The sequence below is a fragment of the Crocuta crocuta genome, unplaced genomic scaffold (genome assembly GCF_008692635.1).
Source record: "Crocuta crocuta isolate KB4526 unplaced genomic scaffold, BGI_CrCroc_1.0 scaffold35, whole genome shotgun sequence".
NCBI classification, from domain to species: domain Eukaryota; kingdom Metazoa; phylum Chordata; class Mammalia; order Carnivora; family Hyaenidae; genus Crocuta; species Crocuta crocuta.
In genome coordinates this window covers 2,395,080-2,413,774 of record NW_027530625.1, presented here as the reverse complement: position 1 = coordinate 2,413,774, position 18,695 = coordinate 2,395,080, and the positions used below count along the sequence as shown (strand labels likewise).

General features: G+C 38.9%; 1 protein-coding gene and 1 pseudogene across 1 annotated transcript in view; both read left to right on the top strand.

Moving 5' to 3' along the window:
- The window catches only part of SCAI (suppressor of cancer cell invasion), a 137,043-nt gene that overhangs the window by 30,131 nt on the left and 88,217 nt on the right, over positions 1-18,695 (top strand). The gene's annotated exons all lie outside the window — the stretch shown is intronic.
- On the top strand, positions 3,352-3,723 carry LOC144235053 (small ribosomal subunit protein uS10 pseudogene; annotated as a pseudogene).

Below are 18,695 nucleotides of genomic sequence, written 5' to 3'. Positions count from 1 at the left end.
TGACTGAGCCACCCAGGCGCCCCTTAAAGAACTTTTTGAAGGAGCAAAAAAAAAATTTTTTTCCATTTAATGTGAGAAGAATTTCTTTTTACAGAGAAGTTTTATTTTGAGCTCAGGCTGCAGCTACGTTATAGCCTGTCCAGCAGATGCAAGTGTCAGATCGTGGTTAAGAGCTCGGCTTTGCCCCTCACTAGCTCTGGACTGTTGAGCAAGTTACTTCACTTGCATGTATCTTGGTTTCTTCAACTGTAAAATGGGAATAATAATACTATGTACCTCATGTACTTTGTTTTGAGGATTATATGAATGCTTGTGAAGTGCTTAGAATGGTGCTTAACATGGTAAGCACTCTGCAAATGTTAGCTATTATTATTACTATTATAACATGTGAAGCTCTTAGAATCTGGCCTCGTGGGTATTTGATAAATGTTAGCTCTTGATGTTAGGCATTTTTAATCAGTATGTAACAGGCTTTGGGTTCTTAAAGTAAATTGGATGGTTTAAAGTAGCATTTCCCAAAGTGTAGAGCACTAATTCAGTATTTTGCAACCCACTCTTTTAGTCATAAATATTTCCTTCCCTTTCTTAGGCTTATAAAATCCTTTATGCGTTCCTGTTCCCCGGAGACAACCCAAAAGTCCCATGTCATCAGCACCAGGCTGAAGGCGCTGGATCTTGGGATAGTGTCTCTACGTCAGACCGGAATGGTCCATGCATCCCTTACTGACGCGGTTCTCTCTGAGCTCCTGCTGCATTCGCAGCATTCAGGGGCGAGGCGGGGAGGGCATGACTGCAGCGAGGTCTCCTTCCTCCCTTTCCTTTTCTTACCTTTTCATCCCTCTCTCTTCCTTGTCCTCTCCTTCTCCTTTTGCTTCTGCATTTCCTATTTCTGGCACTATTTTAAGTTCTGATATGAAATACATTTTTTTAAACTAATTTTCTTTTCTTGGATCAGCTATTTTCCTTTTAATCTTATGCTTTTGTCTTTTATCTTTGAGTTTGTGGTTCATGGAGTCCATTCTTAATTCCTTGATTTATTTCAAGAATGAGAAGAAATGTACATGGAATATACTCCTCTGTATGTTGAACATTATATTTCCTACCTATTTTTATATTTTACATAATTTTGTATTGGTCTCCAATCTAATGTTCCACTCTTCTTTTAATAGACATAGATTTAAATTCTATTTCTGTCACTTACTACTTTTTTGACTTTCAGCATTTTAATCATTTGAGACTTAATTTTCTTATTTTTAAAAGGCACTTCATAAGATCTTCCTCCCAGTGTTATTATAAATTTAGATTAACTTTTGCTTAAAAATGATGTACTTCCATATGCATTTACATTTCTCTTTTGAAATTAAAAAAGCAGAAAAGGTTAAGACTATAAAAAGGAGAGTGATTGAGAACAGAGTAGCCGATGAGAGATTTAATAAAAATTGTGATGATAGAGGGGCGTCTAGATGGCTGTTGGTTGAGTGTCCAACTCTTGGTTTCAGCTCAGGTTATGATCTCACAGTTCATTGGTTCGAGCCCTGCAGTGGGCTCTGTGCTGTCATTATGAAGCCTGCTTGGGATTTTCTTTCTCTTTCCCTCCCCTGCTTGTGTTCTCTGTCTGCCTGTCTGTCTCTCAAAATAAATGAATAAACTTAAATGCTCAAGTCTTAAAAAAATTTTTTTTGAGGGGCACCTGGTGGCTCAGTCAGTTAAGCGTCTGACTTCGACTCAGGTCATGCATGATCTCACAGTTCATGGGTTCAAGCCCCGCGTCGGGCTCTGTGCTGACAGCTAGCTCAGAATCAGGAGCCTGCTTCAGCTGCTGTGTCTCCCTCTCTCTCTGACCCTCCCCTGCTCACACTGTCTCTGTCTCAGAAATAAATAAAACATTAAAAAAAATTTTTGATAGAACTTGATAAAGGGAAAAGTAATTGGCACAGTAGGACAGAGATGTTACTACTTTCTAGGTATTATCTTTAGGATCTGAAGAATGATTCCTACAGGAAGCACACCGATTCACTGTGCAAATTTCTTCAGAGGCACCAGGTGCTTCATAGGTGGGAGTGAGATATTGAACTGAAAATGGGTCATTGGTTCAAAGTCTCTTTACCGAAATGTTGCATCTCCAGGCCCTCTGCCTTATACTTTGCAGCCAGACAACTACCTGCCCTCCACCCCTCAATTATTCAGAAATCAAATGTGAACCGGGGCAGGGGTCTCTTTAAATTGGAGACATTTCAGGATGGAGTGCCTCATGGGACAGAAAATGGGGATTATCTGTGTTCTGTACAGTGAGCCTACAGCCTCTTCCCTCATCTCCCAAATATACTCTGGCTCCTGACCATTGGCCACCAGACCCTCTGTGGCTCATTTAGGAGACCGAAGGGAGCTTTTTCAGAGAAACTGAAGAAGACTCAAAGAAAATATGTTCTCATACTGACATTTGAGGGTCTCTAACGAAAGAGCTCTTTCCTTTAGGGAAAAGCTGTCTAATTGAAAACCCTATGAGGGCTTCTGGGTGAATAGCTGACTTGATTTCAGCTCGGGTTGTGATCCCAGGTTTGTGGGATCAATCCTCACATCGAGCTCCACACTCAGCATGGACCTTGCTTAAGACTCTCTCTCTTTCTCTCTCTCTCTCCCCCTAGACCCTCTTCCCCATTCCCACTCTCTCTCTCTAAAGCACAAATAAATAAATAAAATGAAATCTTTAAAAAAAATAAAAGATAAAAAAAAACCCACAAAGATTCAACTGTGTTTAAAAAAAAAAATAGAGAAAACCCTGTCTGTATACCAGGGCTGCCAGTCAAATCTTTCAGGGCCTCATTCTTAAATAGGAACAGACAGCTACTAAGGATCATGAGACAGGAAAAAGCCTTGCACATGAACAACAGAAACCAAAATAAACATATTGCAGAAAGGATCTGGTGGAAACAGAGGTAAGGCAGGGCTCAGAGTAAAATTGTAAAATGAAATAAAAAAAAAAAGAATCCCACCAAACCAAAATAAAATTTTCCTAACTAATAATGTCATAGAGATACGGATTTATAAAGTAAGAACTGGATTTTTTGAAGAAGGAAGAATTCAAGAATAAAAAGGAGTTTTTGGATATATGTAAGTATAGCAGCTCAAATTAAAAAAACCCATTTTTTAAAATGGCTGAAACCAGGTGAAGTTGAAATCTCCCCAGAACTAGAAGGAAAGACAGTGATGGGAAATAAGGGAGAAAAGATGCTCTTTGAGAAAGACACGGTCTCAGCTACAGCGGTGCTTCATCGGGCCCACTCCTGCCCTTGCCTCACTGCTCTTCACTGTCCTGGAGGAATAAGAAGGTGAGGAAGCTGTGCCATGGCCATGGCTTTTAAACACACTCGAAAGATACCCGTGGAACCACGAGGTGGCGATGTACAGAATTAGAATCACTCTAATCAGCCACAGCATAAAACCTTTGAAGAAGATGTGTGCTGACTTGATCAGAGGCGCAAAGGAAAAGGATGTGAAAGGATCAGTTCAGATGTTTACCAAGATTGAGAATCACTACAAGAAAAACTCCTTGTGGTGAAGGTTCTAAGACCCAGGATCCTTTTCAGATGAGGATGCACAAAGGACTCATTGATTTGCAGTCCTTCTGAGATTGTTCAACAGATTACTGAGATTGTGAAGCAGATTACTTCCATCAGTATTGAGCTCCTAGTTGAGGTTGAACTCACCATTGCAGTTGCTTAAATCAACATTTTTAATAGATTATCAGTTGTTTAAAAAAAGAAAAGATGAGAGGCTTACAAAATTAATTGAGGAGGTTCGATGACAGACTAATAGCAGCTGCATAAGGAGAGACAAGAAGGAAAATTTTATAAAACAGAAAATAAGAAAATTGTCTGGAATTGATGTTTCCAGAATGAAAACCCTCTAGTGGCTAGCACAGTGGATGAAAAAAGAATGAAGGTCCAGCACGTTGAAACTGACAAACATCCTTTACAAAAGCTAAAATAAAGGTATTGAAAACTTGCAGGCACACACACACACACACACACACACACACAACCATTTTTAAGGAATAGGGAACAAGAATGTAATCAGATTTCTCAGTTGCAACTCTAGAGGCTAAAAGACAATGGAGTAGTGCTTGAAAAATTCTGATGAAAAAATTATTTTCAACCTGAATTTGATACCAGGCCAAATTATCAATCGTTAGTGGTATCATAGAGTATTATGTTCTGATCATAAGGGATTTGGAAATTTTATCTTTCATGTGTCCTTTCTTAAGACTAGGGAAGGGTGCTCTTTGGCTTAATAAGGAGGTATTCCATGAAAAGATGATGATAATGGGCTTCAGGAAACAGCAGCTCCAATGTAGGAGAAGAGTAAAAGTGAAGTTTCAGGATGACCCGGTATATAGCAGATCTGAGAGCAATCAGTCCAGTGTGTTCAAAAATAGAATGTGATGGTAAAGAGGTGTCCAGGGTAAAATAATAGATTTTGCTTGGGACAGGTAATTGATTATTTTATATGATAGAGCATATCATTAGGAATAAAATTGATGCTCATAGGATGGGACATTTTTGAACACTTAAAGCTAGATGTATGATAATAATGTAAATAAGAATATGGGGCATGTATAAACACTAGGGAAAGAAAAAACTCTAGGTTTTTGAACAGTAGGCTGGAAAATGAAGTTTTGGAATCACAGTCTCTTAAATGTTGGAGTATTCCTGTTAATTGGTGCTTCAAAGTTTAAAAATATTCTTGATTTTTTCCTTAAAAGCCTAAGTGTTCAGAACTTATTACAAAACTACAGTAATCAAGGCAGTGTGGTCCTGACAAAATGGTAGACAAATAGACCAGTGGAATAGAATTGAAAGTCCAGAAATAAAAACCCCATACATCTGTGGTCAATTGACTTTCAGTAGGGGCACTGAAAGAAGCCAATGGTGAAATAATAGTCTTTTCAACAAATGGTTCTGGGATAACTGGATATCCACATGCAAAAGAATGAAGTCGGACCCTTCACCTCACATCATACATGAAAATTAACTTAAAATGGATCACACACCTAAATACAAGAGCTAAAACTAAAACTCTTAGAAGAAAACATAGAAGTAAGTCTTTGTGACCTTGGATTAGGCAGTGATTTCTTAGACATGACACCAAAAACACAAATGGCAAAATTGAACTGTATCAAAATGAAAAACTTATTGCTTCAAAGGACACCTTAAGAAACTGAAAAGACATCCTACAGAATGGGAGAACTGGTGTGCAAACCCCGTATCTGGTAAGGGACTTCAATCCAAAATATATAAAAAAAAAAGATTCCTACAACTCAACTATAAAAATGCAACCCGATTTATAAATGATGAAAGGAGGGGTGCCTCAGTGGCTCAGTAGGTTGAGCATCTGACTTGGGCTCAGGTCATGATCTTGTGGTCTGTGAGTTTGAGCCCCTTGTCAGGCTCTGTGCTGACAGCTCAGAGCCTGGAGCCTGTTTCCGATTCTGTGTCTCCCTCTCTATCTACCCCCTCCCCTCTCAAAAATAAATAAACATTTAAAAAATTATAAATGAGCAAAGGATTTAAATAGACATTTCTCCAAGGAAGATACATAAATGGCCATTGGCATGTAAAAAGATGCTCAATGTCATTAGTTATTAGGGAAATGCAGATCAAAACAATGAGATGCTGCTTCACACCACCTCGGATGGCTATAGTAAAAACGAAAGACAAGTACAAGTGTTGGTGAGGATGTGAAGAAATTGGAATCCTTATCACATTGCGAGTGGGACTGTAAAATGAAGGCACTTGCTCTGGCAGATGGTTTGTCAGTTCCTTAAAAAGTTAAGAGCAAAGACTTACCATGTGACCCAGCAATTCCACTTCTAGGTATGTACTCAAGAAAAAGAAAATGTAAGTTCATGCAAAAATTTGCACACAGATTTTCAAGGCAGTGTTATTCATAATAGCCAAAAAGTAGAAACAACCCTGTTGTTTATTGCCTGATGAATGGGTATGATTTGGTATATCTATACAATGAAATATTATGCAGTTGTAAAAGAAATGAAGTACTGATACATGCTACACCATTGATAAATCCTCAAAACATTATGTTAAGTAAAAGGGGCCAGTCACAAAAGTCCACATATTGTTGTATGATTCCATTTATATGAAATATCCTGAATAGACAAATCCATGGAGACAACACAGATTAATGGTTGCCAGCATAGGGGAAAATGGGGAGTGACTGCTAATGGATATGAGATTTCTTTTTGGGGTGATGAAAATGTTCTGGAATCTAGATAGTGGTGATTGATGTAGAATTTTTGGGAATATGCTAAAAATCCCTGAGTTATATACTTTAAAGAGGTTATACTTTCCATGGCATGTGAAGTATATCTCAGTTAAGCTGTGACTAAAAAAAACCCTAAATGTTATGAATGACTTACTTTAATGACTAATAAGAGACTGTCTTGTGATAAAATATGAATTGGAATCATAAAGCAATTAACCACCCCCAGATTGGGTGATGACTGAGAAGCAGTTGAGAAAAAATTGCATAAATCTCCAGCAGACACCTAATCAAACTTCGCATGTATACAGTAGCTACTGTACGGCCAAACGTAAGGTAACATTTTTGTTGTTTAGGCTAGATTTTGGGGGGATAGGACATTGTGATATAAATTTGAAATGTGTATTTTGTTCTTATAACATGTTTTTCCTTACATGGGTTAACATAATGATTGTAAAATGAAAATGTGACAAAACCAAAACTGTTCCTTAAATTCCAGCTCACTGTCAAATCATTCATTAAGCAGGCAGAAGAAAGAACTATTTGGGCCACAAATGTGTTTCCGCATTATCGCTTAGATAGAAATAGATGCTCTCTTTTGGGAAGCAACATGAATTACTTTCAAAAAGGTATTTAGCGGTTTTGTCTGATCGGCTTAGGTCAGTATTTTTATCCTAAACTTGTCATTTGCTATTTTTGATGAGTATTTGTTTTAAAAAATAGTTGAGCCATGACCTGAGTTTTTGGAATTGTACCAACACTATTACGGTAATTTTATACAGACATTTTCCTCGCTTTATCAACATTTCATTTATTGCTAGCCTGTGATGGATTTTAATGTGATAATGGAGGTCATAAGTTCTACTCATGTGATTATCCACTCTGCAATTTCCTTTAATCATTAAAAAAAGATGTAATTTTACAGCATGATTTGAGCCAGGGGTTATGTTATTTGAGGTAGTGCTAAAGCCCTCCTAACTTTGTAAGGATGCACGTTCAACTGGCTCATTTGGGAAGTATTTGATTGAGGGCCAGTTAAACATTTGTGTCAGCTCTAGCCAGTGACTTCTTCGAGATAATCATCTTAAAGCAATTTTAGATTACTTTTGTAACAAGTAGTGCAAAGAATTTCTGTAAAGTATACTGCTGGAAACTATTTTGGAGCATTTGTGAATTTTTTGATTTATTTTTCATTTAACGTGTTAAGAGCTGGCAAAGGTGATCTGACAGGCAGAATTAGACTGAAATCTTTGGGGCGGGTGGTGATGTGTTTGGATTCTAAAGCCTAGAGCCTAGAGGAAGTAATGGAGAGTAGAGCTGTAAACCTCAGAATGCTAATAACTTCAGATGCATTCAGAACTCTTCTCCATTAAGATTTGGAATTAACTCTTTGAAAGTGGTTATAGCCATGTCGTATGTGTACCTCATCCTAGAAACTCCTCTGTCGCTTTTCCAGTTACTTCTGCCAGATGGGTTTTAAAATACTAGGGAAAAAACAATGTCAGCTCTTTTGTACTTTGGACTATAGAATGATTTTGTTCTCTTGTCTACTTGAAGAGTCCAGTTGAATCCCTCTTTAGTGACTGGCTTTTTTTTTTTTTTAATTGTATTTTCTAAGTGCCCATTTCTACTTGTGGTAATAATCCTGTTGGGATGCATTTTACCAGCTGTACGTGAAGGTGTAGCTATATGGAGCATAAAATTAGATATGCTTCCTGCCTTTGGCTCACAATCTAAATTTAGTAGGCGAGAATCTCCTTTCCTAGATGTCATTAAAAATAGAAGATACCCATCTGTCTGGATGGTTTAGATACAATTCTGCCTACAGGCTTGGAAATGAACTATATAATGTTGACTTTCTCTTAGCCCTAGAATTCTTAGAAAAATAATATCTTCTTTAATACAGAAGGCCAAGAGTGTACAGCTTGTAGTGTTGACCTTAAATGATCCTATAAGTTTATGACTTTCAGGAACACCTGAGAGAATTGAATTTTTAGGAGAAATAAGATGGAACAATAGCATTTGATTAAGAAAATTGGCTTTGAAAAAAAAGAAAAGAAATTGGCTTTGAAGTAAAAGCTAGTTCCAGTCTTCTTTTTACGATTTATTAACTATATGAGAGAATTATTTAATTCCTCTGAGAGTGTAACCTCATTTATAATGTTGGAACAGTAAGGTTGGCTTCACAGGGTTGTTGAGTAAGTTAAATTAGTTAATATTTGTAAAGTGCTTTCTTCAGTGCCTGACATGTAGAAGGCATTTTTTGGTGGTGGTACTTACTATTGTTTGTTGTAATAAACATAAACTGTGGTTCTGTTTCTCCCCCCACCCCCAAATTCTACCATCTTGCTATTAAAAGATCTTACTTTGGAGCTCAGGTTATAATGGAGTCAGAGATAACAGAGAATCCCTGGGGGTACCTGGTGTGATGGAAATCATTTAGAAGAGTATCAAAAGTCACACCCAAGGACTGCTTACATGTAGGGGTTTCAGAAGACTCTGGGAAATAGAGAACAGTATCAGTGAGGTGAGAGGACAATTGGGTGAGCGATGTCATGGAATTCAAGACACAGGCTGCTCACCAGCTCACATATTTTCTTCAGAAGTTTATTAAAACAGCAACAAAAAACGTACAAAGCAAACAACAACAAAAACAAACACAAGAGGTTTATTCAAACCAAGAAGTTTTAAATATGAGGTGATAGCAGGTAGTGCCCTGAGGAAACCATTGAACTGGGAGGATAGGAGATCTTGATCTTTAAGAGAATAGAGAAATGGCTACAGACCCAGATTTTATTGGGCAGAGACGGAAGTATGAGGTGAGGAACATGGAGGCCATGAAGGACTCTTATGAAAATTTAGTTGTGTAGAGGACAGAGATAAACCTAAGGAGGTGGAGAAGGGGTTAGAGTTTGCTAGTTTTGTTTAGGAAAGAAAAAAATGAGCATGTTTGTGGAGTGTGAGGGAGAAATTAAACATATTAGCCAGAAGATCATTGATGGGCAGGTTGTGTATGAGGCAAGTGGGAATGGAATCCAGTCACAGGTAGAGGCTGAGAGGAGCATCCGTTGTTTTAGAGAAGGAAAGGAGGAAGGCCAGCAAGTTTGAGGCAGGAGGGGACAACGAGGAAATTTATGTCTCATGGCTTCTATTTATGTGGGAAAATGGACAGTGAACTTCCTGAGATAATAACAGACCCCAGCAGTCCTCAACTGAGGATGATTTTTTTCCTCCCAGGATGCATTTGGGAGTGTCTGAAGAAGTTTTTGTCCTAAGTTGTGGGATGCGCTACCAGCATCTGTGTAGGGGACAGGGATGCTGCTGAATGACCTAACACGTACAGAGCAGCTTCCCACATCAAAGAATGACCTAGTCCCAAATACCAGTAGTGCTGCAGTTGAGAACCTGCCCTAGATCAGAACATTCCTGGAACATGATCTTCAACAAAAGCCAAGCAATCTAGATAATGGCTTCATATATCCCCTCTTTGAAAGCCACAGTACATATGTTTTGAAGTCTGAAAAATCCTTAGAAAATCTAAACTATTTAACCTACTAACTTGTTTCTCTTCCTTTCATAATGCCTGTTAACACTCTGAGAAAATACATCTAGGAAAAGATTATACTTTTGATTTCTTGGCTGGCTGGTATTTTCATCCTTGTGTGTAAAGCTCTTAGCTCAGAATCTGGCATTTAGTAAACGATCCACAAATGATAGTTGCTATTATTACTATTTTCTCTTTTCCAGCTGTGCAATCCCTGGCCATTTCGGACATGTGTTACCAGTTGAAATTTTATTTATTTTTTAAGTTTTTTTTTTTTTTTNCAGAGAGAGAGGGAGTCACAGACTCTGAAACAGGCTTCAGGCTCTGAGCTGGCAGTCAGCACAGAGCCCGACGCGCGGCTCGAACCCACGAACTGCGAGATCATGACCTAAGCGAAAGTCGGACGCTTAACTGACTAAGCCACCCAGGCGCCCCTTTATTTTTTAAGTTTATTTATTTATTTTGAGAGAGAGAGAGAGAGAGAGAGAGAGAGAGAGAGAGAGAAGGCACATACAGATGTGCGAGAGGAGGAGGTGCTGAGAGAGAGGGAGACAGAGAATCCCAAGCAGGTTCCGTACATGGGGCTCAAACTCGCGAAGCGTAAGATCATGACCTGAGCCAAAACCAAGAGTCAGATGATTAACTGAGCCACCCAGGTGCCCCACAGGTTGCAGTTTTAAGGTTCATGTAGTCAGTGTGAATAACCATCAACACAAAAGATGAGATCCTTCTCATAGATCTGTAGAATATACTGATATTTGTGCTTTAAAATCTAATATTAGAGTGTGGTGTTTCCCCAAAGACTTAAACTTAGAATTACTACATGACCCACCAGTTCTACTTCTGGGTATATACCCAAAAGAATTGAAAGCAGGGACTTGAACACATTCGCGTATGTGTACCAGTGTTCACGGCAGCTCTGTTCACAGTAACCAAAGGGTGGAAACAGTCCAAATGTCCGTCCATGGGTGCATGGATAAACAAAGTGTGCTTTATGTATATATATAAAACAATATTATTCAACCATAAAAGGAGTGAAATTCTGGCTGATGATACAAGGATGAACTTTGAAGACATTATGCTAAGTGAAATAAGCCAGACACCAAAGGACAAATATTGTATGCTTCCACTTGTATGAGGTACTTGGAGTAGTCAAATTCACAGAGACAGCAAGCAGAATGGTGATTTCCAGAGTCTCAAGGAGGGGGAATAGTTGTTCAGTGGGTGTAAAGTTACAGTTTGGGAAGATGAAGAGTCCTGGACATGGGCAGAGGTGATGATTGCACAACAGTGTGGATATACTTAACACCCCTGAACTGTATACTTAAAAATGGTTAACGTGAGGGTGACTGGGTGGCTCAGTCGGTTAAGCATCTGACTTCGGCTCAGGTCAGTCTCACGGTTCGTGGGTTCGAGGCCCACATCGGGCTCTGTGCTCTCAGCTAGCTCAGAGCCTGGAGCCTGCTTCAGATTCTGTGTCTCCCTCTTTCTCTGGCCCTCCCCTTCTCACGCTGTGTGTGTGTGTGTCTTTCTCTCAGAAATAAATAAAACATTAAAAAAATGGTTAACATGGTGAATTTTATGTTACGAATATTTTAAACTCCCTTCCCTATCTCATATTAGAATATTTAGCAATCACCACAAAGCAGTCAGGACGCTCCCTGGTGGTCTAGTGCTTAGGATTTGCCACTCTCCCAAAGCAGGCAAGGACTTTACTGATGGTTCATAGAGCTTCACAGAGGTCGACAGAGATCAGTTTTAAACCATTGTTCTAATGGGGCAGAACAATCATAAACAAAAAATACAGTCATTTATTAGATCATTAAATGCATTTAACACCTCTACTGACATGCATGTAATTTTCTCATATTCATTACTACACCAAAACTTTTAATTTTCAGGTCCAGGGTTAACAGTGATGATTCTTTATTCAAATAAAAGGTGTGTATTTGCTCAGAGAAAAACAATGATTCTTTTTCTAATTCTCTAAGAATTACATCATGGTTAGTTTAATTTGGGGGAGTATCTGCATATATATTTTCTCCCAGATTTATATATATATATATTCTTAAAGGATGTTCAGAATGTAGCTAGCAGTATTAGAAAGAACCTCCATGAAACTGCAGGCACTTCCCTGCATCTCAAGAAAATCCCCTACACGTTAATCTGTTTTCAGAAATTGTCTAAAAGTGTTTGTATCAAAGACAACATGGGGCACGCTTATCTAGGGTAAGCTTATTGTTGGTTTTTTAATCTGATTTTGCCAATCTGGTAGAAACGGAAAAAGGAGTGAGGGTTCTGATTTTGTGGATGTACTTGCTGATTAAGGGATAAGAGCACATAGACACAAACCCAGGAATTATCTTACTTCTGCTAAAACAACAACAAAACCCTCAGATCTTCAGTGCTAGCCTTGTAATTGCTTTCGGCATAATAGCTATTACCTCCGACAGACTGAAAGTTTAATAACTAGATTGGGGATTTCCGTTTGCAGTGCACAAATAGGAAAAACACCACCATGGAAGTTGTCTCTCACATCTGACCCTCCTCTGCTTCTTTACCAGCAATGCGACTTCATTTCACTGCCATGCCTCATCTTAAATTGTAATGTTACAGATTACCAGCCCACCAGAGTTTTTGATATGTTAACACTGAACAGTTACAAAGGAGTATAAAGCAATCTTGTCATTCATAACTTTGTCTTTTAAAGGCTTCTGTTTGATTTTATGCACCCGTGTAGTCATTTTATGGAAAATAAATGTTACATTGCTTTCTTAAATCTCTTTTATACTTGTAATCCAGATTTAGTATCCAAGATAATTTTTACTGTTATATTTTCTTATTTTTTAAGTTTATTTATTTATAGTAACTTATAAATAAGTTAGAATAAATAAAGAAATAAGAGAGAGAGAGAGAGAGGCAGGCACTCAAGCAGGGGAGGGTGGGAGAGATAGAGAATCCTGACCAAGCTCTGTGCTGTCTATGCAGAGCCTGACGTGGGGCTCAATTTTATGACCTGTGAGATCATGACCTGAGCCAAAATCAAGAGTAGGATGCTTAACTGACTGAGCCACCCAGGCGCCCTTACTGTTATATTTTCAGTTATGCTCTAAATATGTTTATAATCTTATATAATGTTGGTATTAAAATATTGAAGTTTTCTGTTGCTTGTTGACTGTTATAATTCTTGGAGTTTCATGAAATATCTGTAAACTCTTCTTCCTTGAACTATAGGTATAATTCAAGCAACATACCCTTCTTCAATATCCAGAATATATTTTTCCAGTAACAAAAAGGTATCTCTTGGAAATACCAAACTTCAAAAAGCGTATATATGTGTAACGATACACATACACATTATATAATTCTTCTTTATGTTCCCGGCCTCCTTAGATCACAAGACTGTAAAGAACATTCTGACTTTTTACATGAATTTTATATGTATCTTAAATTATTTATATTTTAGTGTTAATATATTCAAAGCTATATATACATATAAAATTTATTAGTCTTTTTCAGGCCTTTAATCTCTTTCAGGAGTTTAACCATACAGAATCAAGAAGATGTAATTTAGCTATTTTTATTTAAGTTTTTTTATTTTCATTATTTTTTTTTAATATATGCATTTATTTATTTATTGAGGGAGAGAGACAGAGCGCGAGCTGGGGAGGGGCAGAGAGAGAGACACAGAATCCAAAGCAGGCTCCAGGCTCTGAGCTGTCAGGATAGAGCCTGATGGGGGACTCGAACTCACAAACTGTGAGTTCATGACCTGAGCCAAAGTTGGACGCTTAACTAACTGAGCCACCCAGGCGCCCCTAATTTAGCTATTTTTAGTAAATCCTGTCTTCTTTTTGGTGTTCCTAGAAGTCAGTGTGTACATATAGTCTTTTTTTCTCATTGATGAGCAGAACCACAAGTATGAGGCAAAGAAATTTCTCTTTTTGTAAATTCCTTATTTACTTCTCTAAAAGTTTTTTAAGTTTGTTTGTTTAATCTCCACACCCAACATGCTCAGACTCATGACCCCAAGATCAAGAGTCACATACTCCTCTGAACCAGCCAGTGTCCTCCAAATGTTTTTTGATATTTATTTAGACTTTAAATAATAGGCAACCATATATCCTGAAAAATAATGAGGTGTATATATATATTCTACCACTGTGGAATATGGTCCATGAATTGTTTTAGGTGAAAAAGGTGAGGTGCGTGGTATACCCTATAATTCCATTTTGATTTAAGAGAGTCACTGTCTATTTGATTTTGCACAGGACAGGCTTGGCAGGGTGTACAGGTATAATAACTGTGAGGAACCCTAGGGAATGGGATGGTGCTCATTGGATATATCCAGTGAGTACTATGTCAGTTTTGGGTCCCCGGAAATAGAACATGGGATGAGATTTCATGGGGAAGTGACTTACTAGGAAGAGTTTCAGGGAAACTTGGTAGGGGTGAGGAAGTGGGTGTGAGAAGAGAGAAAGGGGGCAGGAGGCCAAGCAAGGATGCAGCAAGAATCAAGCAAAATCTCAGCAAGGACATTGTTGGCACAGTCCTTCAGGGGAGTTCTAGAGTTTATTCCTAATAGCTGTCACAATCAAGAACGAGGTAAGAAAGTAGAGCCTTTATACTCCCATCCCCATCAGTCATTGCGTAAGGACTGCTGCCCATGGGGAGGGGTGTACAAATGACCAGAAGTGCGGGCAGCCGGAGAATAGCTTTCCCATGAAGACCTGCATTTGCTGGCTGTGGCGAGTGAGAGAGAGAGCGAGCATAGGATTGGGAGAGAAAGAGAGAGCACAGAAAGCAATTGTAGCTGTCACCCAGGTTATAGGGGTTTAACAAGATAGAGGGTTGGTTTTTTCTCACGTGATGATCTAGTTGGAGCAGTCCAGCGCTGGTACAGGGGCTCCTCAGGGTTCCAGGCTTCTTTTGTTTGGTTACCCGTATCTGCATAATCTGAGATACTCAGTATTATGTCCATATTCCCTTTCAAAAAAAGGGGAAAGGTCAGAGGGAAGAGAGTACATTAATTCCTCTAAGGGCAAGTTCTGGAAGTTATACACATCACTTCAGCTCAAATCTCATTGGCCAGAACTTAGTTACATGGCCGCACCTGGATGCACAGAGTAGTTTTTACTGGTTGGCCTTATGTGTAGTTAAAAACAGAAGACTCTTCTATTATGTAACCATTTTTGTAGAAGGAGAGAATACAGTATTGTAGGACTATCTGTTATAAGGATATTAATTTTCTACTTTATCGGGATGTAGTTTTTTGGTTTGCTTGGTTTTTCGTTATAATAATAAGTGTGTCACAGGTCAGGGTCTCCTGGAAGCAGAAGTTGAGATAGAGTTTAGTGTACAGGATGTTAAGAAATGCCCTTCTGTCCATCGCTGTGGGAGGGTTGGGGAAGAGGCAGGATTTCGCAGGGGGAGAAGTTGAGTTATGATGCCGTCCTCAACAACAGTCTTAGCCGACCCTACAGGGAGCCGACAGCTAACATGGCCTTTTAAAGTGGTCTTGCACTGGGCTGAAATGGCTGCACCCTTGTACCCTCACCTCCATCAGTCACTGAATGTGGGCTTCCTTAAAAGGAACATGATCATGGGAAAGGCAGCTCTGCAGAGGTGAGCCCTGCAGGGCTGACTGCACTCCTAGCGAATGGGACACCAAGTCCTTCTTTAAAGGGAGAGCTAGGTGGCACATATCTATGTCTATCACAGTGTGTGTGTGTGTGTGCGTGTGCGTGTGTGTGTGTATGTGCGTGTGTGTGTGTATGTGAGAGAGAGAGAAAGTAATTAATATACGTTTATGTATCCACTTATGTTTTACTTTTCCAAGTTTTTATTATTGAAGTATAGTTGACCTACAATGTTATATTAGTTTGAGGTATACAACATAGTGATTTGACAATTCTGTGCGTTACTCAGTGCTCATCATGATAAGTCTAGTTTTTGAAATAAATTTTGATAATGAAAAAAAGCTAAAATTTACTTAATCATTTCTTCCACAGAGTTTGTTGAGCAGCTACACAGCTACTATGTGCCAGGCTTTGTTGTAGGTACTGGAGATAGGAAAATGACAAAACAAAGGCCCTCCCCTTGTGAACTTTATATTATATCTGAAGATAGACAATAAGTAAGTAAGTAAATTTATGATTTGTCAGATGGTGACAAATCATACTTTAACTTTGGAGAAAAATAATGTAGTATAAGGAAGGGTCGTTCTTTTATTTAGAATAGTCAGGGAAGGCTTCTCTAATGAGGTGATTGGACCAGAGATCAGAGTGAGATGGTGGAACTAACTATACAGGTATTTTTGTTGTTGTTTTTGTTGTTGTTGTTGTTGTTTTATTTTGAGAGAGAGAGAGAGAGAGTGTGTGCAAGCAGAGGAGGGGCAGAGAGTGGGGGAGAGAATCCCAAGCAGGCCTCTGCTCTCTCAGCGTGCAGCCTGCTATAGGGCTCAAATCCATAAACAGATCATGACCCGAGCTGAAACCAAGAGTTGGACGCTTAACTGACCAAGCCACCCAGGCGCAGGTATTTTGGGGATGAGCATAATAAGCTGAGATTATATTCTAAGACAACCCTGTGGCAGGAGTGTGTGGTGTATTGGCATGTTCGGTGATGTAAATGGTATTTAGAACTTTTGCTTTTTAATTATACACATTTTTGGAAAGCTAAAATAAACTCAGTGAGTGACAGGTTATTAAAAGGGGATGGGACGGGGAGGAGGCAGGAAAGGTTTTTGGTTGAGAATTACAGGCCCTAATTCTAGCCAATTTAAGCAGAAGAATTTATTGGAAGGTTTTCAAGTACCTCACACCACCTATGGAAAGGCTAAAGCAGGCAGGAACCAAGGGAATCAAAAGATGTGAAATTACTGCCAAGGTCACACCCCTGGAAGACCTTGGTTAAGGATGTGTGGTTAAGGATGCTGCCGTGGTCTGAATGTTTGTGTCCCTCCCAAATTCATATGATGAAATCCTAACTTCCAAAGGTAATGGTCTTAGTAGGTGGGGCCTTTTGGATGTGTTTAAGTCATGAGGGTGGCACCTCGAGGGATTAGTGCCTTTTAAAACACACTCCAGAGAGATCCTTTAACCCCTGTCCACTGTGTGAGGATGCAGAAGAGAGCGCTGGCCTGAACATGCTGACACTCTATCAGACTTCTAGCCTCCAGAACAGTGAGAAATAAATTTCTGTGTTTATAAGCCAATGACCAGTCTGTGGTGCTTTGTTACAGCAGTCAGAACAAAGACACACGCTGTTGCTGCCATTTCTAAACCCTGGTGGTGTATCTCGTGGAGACCTGACTTTGGAACTTGCCATTTCTTTCTTTCTTTCTTTTTTTGAACTTAACCATTTCTTATTTGAGTCACTGGCTCTATTCTAAAGACATTTAAAATGATTACTCTGGCTGCTATGTCAAGAATAATTTAAGGGGTTCATTAGTAGAAGTGGGGAGAGCCAGTCATGAAGCTGCAATGTAGTGATATTAACTTACATTAGGATAGTAACAATGGAGTCAAAGAGAATGGACAGATTCATGAAATAGCCCATTAGGTTTCCACTAAAATTCTTGTCTTGGAAAAATTCTTCTTCTTTTTCTTCTTCTTCCTCCTCTTTTTTCTCTTCCTCTTCCTCTCCCTCCTCTTCTCCTGTTTCTTTTCCTCGTTATTCTTTCTTGAAATCCAAACCTTTCTAGAGGCCTTGATGCAGATCCTATCTTGCACATGGTTGTGTAACTTATCTAACTTATATTTCATAAAACCTTGCAGTGTTCATCATTTGTTCATTGAAGAAATATTTCTAAGTTCCTGTTGTCTACACTGGTGGTGCTAAAGAAGGTTGCTAATTGTAGTCATTCTAAATCGAGTTCAAGTTTAGATATTCAGAAATGGTTCTTTTCTCCCAGGGCATTTCATGATTGCAGACGTGGATCACCCTTTTCTAGGTGTGGATACTTTGAAACCACACTCTCTCTCTTCATCTAAACTTTTTCCCCTAGGACTGATAACTCCCTTATTTTAGTCTTTTCCGTACCACTTATAGGCCAAACACATATCCATTATTTTAAAAATAAGTGAGAAAGAAAATGGTATCTTTTTATCTTCTTATCTTCTTAAGACAGTGATTTTCAAAGAAAACCAATCATCAGAAATGGCTAAAATGGTTTTAAAAAATAGACAATCCCAGCCCTCCTGAATCAACACATCAGAAGTACATCTTAGAAATCTTTATTTAAAGAAAAAGTAAAATTTAGGATAATCTGCCAGGTTTGGGACTGTAGCTTTATGCTGTTGAGACTAGTTTTGCTGTTGGCCATGAGAACTAATTAAATTCTTTTTGGGGGGGGACACCTCGGTGGCTCAGTTGTTTGAGCATCTGACTCTTGGTTTTGGCCTAGGTCATGATCCCAGGGTCAGAGATCAAGCCCTGAGTCAGGCTCTGCACTGAGCATGGAGCCTGCTTTTTTTTTTTTTTTCCCAGTGTTTATTTATTTATTTTTGGGAGAGAGAGAGAGAGAGAGAGAGAGCGAGCACAGGGGAGGGGCAGAGAGAGATAGGGAGAGAGAGAGAATCCCAAAGTGGTTCTGCACTGTCAACACAGAGCCCAACATGAGGCTAGAACTCATGAACCATGAGATCATGACCTGAGCCAAAATGAAAAGTTGGACACTCAACTGACTGAGCCACCCAGGTGCCCCAAACATGGAGCTTGCTTAAGAGTTTCTCCTTCTCTTTCTCTCTCTCCTTCTGCCCCTCTCCCACGTGCATGCACACACTACATAAATAAATAAATAAATAAATAAATAAATAAATAAATAAATAAATATAAATTCTTCTGAATGGGAAGGATTTATTAAACAACTGGT